General features: G+C 49.6%; 1 protein-coding gene across 2 annotated transcripts in view; it reads right to left on the reverse strand.

The window, feature by feature from the left end:
• The window catches only part of LOC143295268 (excitatory amino acid transporter 3-like), a 44,907-nt gene that overhangs the window by 18,401 nt on the left and 21,506 nt on the right, over positions 1-5,000 (reverse strand). The gene's annotated exons all lie outside the window — the stretch shown is intronic.

Genomic DNA, 5,000 nt, shown 5'->3' on the forward strand with positions numbered 1-5,000 from the left:
TCCACTGTTTGGGGGGGGGGGGGGGGGTGCGTGTATATGTGTGTGCGTGCGTGCGTGGTTATGTGTGTATGTGTGTGTGTGTGTGTCCGTGGTTATGTGTGTGTGTGTGTGGTGTGTGCGTGGTTATGTGTGTGTGTGTGTGTCTGTGTCTGTGTGTGTCTGTGTGTGTGTGTGGAAGCATGCGTGTGTGTCGGAACATGGAGAATAAAGCGCAGACGTCACAGCATATGCGACTTTTCATGCACACATGTGTGCGCATGACTGATATAAGGGGTGGAAAAACGACCTAACAAAAAAAAATAAAAAACAACCACACAACCAAACAACAACATATTTGGTAGTCAAAAGGTGTAATGCCTTTCACCTTGTCACTTTGCCAAGCTCTTTTCTTCGTTCCTTCTGTATGCCCACCCACCCACCCCTCCAACCTCCCCTTCCCCTACACACACACCCCTATCCCCCCTCCCCCCCCCCACACACACCCCTATCCTCAAACCAACCCCTCAGACTCTCCTCCCCCCCCCCCCCAACACACACACACCCCTATCCCCCCACCTCCCCACCTACCCCCTCCCCCCCCCATACACACACCCCTATCCTCAAACCACCCTCTCAGACTTCCCTCCCCCCAACACACACACCCCTATCCCCATACCCACCCACACCCACACCCAGACACACACACACACACACACACACACACACACACACATACACACACAAACACACACACCTACACAGACCACACACAAACACACACACACACACCTTCCCCCCTAACCCCTCCCCCCTCCACACACACACACACACGCGCATACACACACATCTTCCCCCTCGTGCCCCCCCCCCCACCACACACACACACACACACACATTTTCCCCCCTGACCCCCCCCCCTCCCCCCACACACACGCGCACGCGCGCGCGCGCGCATACACACACACCTTCCCCCCTCAACCCCACACTCCCTCCCCCCACCTCAACCCTCCCCCCCCCCCCCCCCCCCCCCACACACACACACACATCCCCAACACGCCCACTTCACTCTTTTGATCTTGTTCAGCCACGGAGCAAGCGTGATTTATGATTGACGTCAGACGACATACTTATAAAAACTTTCTCCAAGTGAACCAGCAGCCATGGCGCAATGGTTTGAGCCGTGGATTGACGGCAAGGAGGCAGCGAGTTCGAGTCCCGCCAGAGACTGACTGATTGATTGGTATGGATACTTACATAGCGCCCATCCTCGGTCGGAGACCAAGCTCTGAGCGCTTTACAAACACAGAGCCGGAGTCATCTGCACAACAGACTGCCTACCTGGTGGGTTAGAGCCGACTGACGGCTGCCATTGGGCGCTCATCAGTCGTTTCCTGCGTCATTCAAAATCAGATTTTCAGGCACGCACATTATACACACTCTGACAGACAGAGATCTGACATGACATTGTGGGATCTATCGGCCCAGCGTTGAGTGTGCTATTATGGGCAGAAAATGATTAGAACCAGAACCTCAAAGTCCAGAGTCGTCTGCTTCATGGATATGACGCGTCTTTGGGTGAAGGAGGAGGAAGAGGAGGAGGAGGAGGAGGAGGAATTTTGTTTGTCCCGTCACACGTTCCAGTGATTGTAGACATTTTTGTTAAGAGTATCACCCCCTAAAACGGAGTATGGCTGCCTACGTGGCAGGGTTAAACACAGTCATACACGTAAAAGCCTACTCGTGTACATACGAGTGAACGTGGGAGTTGCAGCTCACGAACGAAGAAGAAGAAGTTAGAGTATTATTTGAATATTATCGTTTACAAGAGGAGAGGGAAGGGGGTGAATGGTGAGTTAGGGGGCGGGGGGTGGAACCGGACAAATGGGGGATGGGGCGGGGTGGGATTTGAAACAAAATATCTAAATACAGTTTACAGAAAATTACTTAATGGATTTCGTGAAAGAGAAGTCAAGTCGTTAATCTAAAAAGCGAAACAAACTGATAATGAATGCAAAGAAGAAGAAGAAGGAGGAGGAGGAGGAGGAAGGAGGAGGAGGTGGTGGTGGAGTAGGAGGAGGAGGAGGAAGAAGGAGGAGGAGGAGGGGGAGGAGGAGGAGGAGGAGGTGGAGTAGGAGGAGGAGAAGAAGAAGAAAAAGAAGAGGAGGAGGAAGAAGGAGGAGGAGGAGGAGGTGGAGTAGGAGGAGGATGGGGGAGGAGAAGGGGGAGATGGAGAAGAAGAAGAGGAAAAAGAAGAAGGAGGTGGAGGAAGAAGAAGAAGGAAGAGGAGGAGGAGGAGGAGGAGGAAAATGAGGAGAAGGAGGGGGAAAATTTATAGAAAACTACGACCGAGATTGGTATCAGTCCACGAGGAAAAACGAAAAGGTACGAAGCGAGACGAAATTTTATTTCAAGAGACTTACGCAATATACACACAACGTTTTGTATTTCACATCCCGGGGCAAAAAAAAATAACAACTGGTAACAAAAAAACAAAACAAAAAAAAAAAATCAAAGTGAAAAAGAAAAGACAAGAAGAAAAGAAAAGTGAAACATGAGGTTGACAACAGCGACACATACGAAATTGCAGAAAGCATGCAAATAACATGATTATTATCAGTGTTCATGTACACAATACAATAAAGCCATGAATAACCACCGCTAGGGACGAGATGGGAGATAGAGATAAAGTAGGGCGGGAAGAGAAGCAAAGAGTGAAGAAAGTGGGTGGAGATCGAAAGAGACAGACATACTGATAGACAGACATAGAGAGAGACAGAGAGAGAGAGAGAAACTGACAAAGAAGAACAGACATAGAGACAGAGACTGATAGAGGAGACAGACATAGAGACTGACAGAGAGACAGACAGAGAGTCTGACAGAGATACAGACAGGGAGACAGATGTACAGAGAGACACACTGACAGAGGAGACAGACTGACAGACAGACTGACAGTGAAGACAGACATAGAGACAGAGACTGACAGAGGAGACAGACATAGAGACAGACTGAGAGAGGGGACAGACATAGGGACAGACTGACTGAGGAGACAGACATAGAGAGAGAGACTGACAGAGGAGACAGAGACAGACTGACAGAGGAGGCAGACATAGAGAGACTGACAGAGGAGACAGAGACAGACTGACAGAGGGGACAGACATAGAGACAGACTGACAGAGGAGATAGAGACAGAGAGACTGACAGAGGAGACAGAGACAGAGACTGACAGAGGGGACAGACATAGAGACAGACTGATAGAGGAGATAGAGACAGAGACAGAGACTGACAGAGGGGACAGACATAGAGACAGACTGACGGAGGGGATAGAGACAGAGAGACTGACAGAGGAGACAGAGACAGACTGACAGAGGGGACAGACATAGAGACAGACTGATAGAGGAGATAGAGACAGAGACAGAGACTGACAGAGGGGACAGACATAGAGACAGACTGACAGAGGAGACAGAGACAGACTGACAGAGGAGACAGAGACAGACTGACAGAGGAGACAGACATAGAGACAGACTGACAGAGGAGACAGAGACAGACTGACAGAGGAGACAGAGACAGACTGACAGAGGAGAGAGACATAGAGAGAGACTGACAGAGGAGAGAGACATAGAGACAGAGACTGACAGAGGAGACAGACTGACGGAGGGGATAGACATAGAGACAGAGACTGACAGAGGAGACAGAGACAGACTGACAGAGGGGACAGACATAGAGACAGAGACTGACAGAGGAGACAGAGACAGACTGACAGAGTAGACAGACATAGAGACAGAGACTGACAGAGGAGACAGAGACAGACTGACAGAGTAGACAGACATAGAGACAGAGACTGACAGAGGAGACAGAGACAGACTGACAGAGGAGACAGAGACAGACTGACAGAGGAGACAGAGACAGACTGACAGAGGAGAGAGACATAGAGAGAGACTGACAGAGGAGAGAGACATAGAGACAGAGACTGACAGAGGAGACAGACATAGAGACAGAGACTGACAGAGGAGACAGAGACAGACTGACAGAGGAGACAGAGACAGACTGACAGAGGAGACAGACATAGAGAGAGACTGACGGAGGGGATAGACATAGAGACAGAGACTGACAGAGGAGACAGAGACAGACTGACAGAGGGGGACAGACATAGAGACAGACTGACAGAGGAGACAGAGACAGAGAGACTGACAGAGGAGACAGAGACAGACTGACAGAGTAGACAGACATAGAGACAGAGACTGACAGAGGAGACAGAGACAGACTGACAGAGGAGACAGAGACAGACTGACAGAGGGGACAGACATAGAGAGAGACTGATAGAGGAGACAGACATAGAGACAGACTGACAGAGTAGACAGACATAGAGACAGAGACTGACAGAGGAGACAGAGACAGACTGACAGAGGAGACAGAGACAGACTGACAGAGGGGACAGACATAGAGACAGACTGACAGAGGGATAGACATAGAGACAGACTGACAAGAGGAGACAAGACAGACTGACGAGGGATCAGACATAGAACAGACTGACAGAGGGGAAGACATAGAGACAGACTGACAGAGAGACAGAGACTAGACTGACGAGGAGACAGACATAGGGACAGAGACTGACAAGAGACAGACTGACGGAGGGGATAGACATAGAGACAGAGACTGACAGAGAAACAGAGATAAAGAGAGAGAGAAGAGAGACTGACAGAGGAGACAGACATAGAGACAGACAGACAGAGGAAGTGACAGAGAGAGAGAAGCGTGACAGTAGCAGAATTGAATCAACAGCACTCGTGCTAAAGATGTGGCCGCAGATCATACATACTGACTAATACTGACATTGTTTAAGACAAGAATATTTAAAGTCTGACTAGGGATAAACAACTAAGATATATAGATGATCATAGGATCACCTTGAACTAACGTAGGTTGCACAAATCGTTTTATTAGAAGGGGACGGGTGGCGGGAGTGGGGGGAGACTGGAGGAGGGGCAAAAGCAGATTAAACATGATAGAGCCATTTGATCAGG

Source organism: Babylonia areolata, chromosome 20 (genome assembly GCF_041734735.1).
Source record: "Babylonia areolata isolate BAREFJ2019XMU chromosome 20, ASM4173473v1, whole genome shotgun sequence".
In the NCBI taxonomy this organism is placed as follows: domain Eukaryota; kingdom Metazoa; phylum Mollusca; class Gastropoda; order Neogastropoda; family Buccinidae; genus Babylonia; species Babylonia areolata.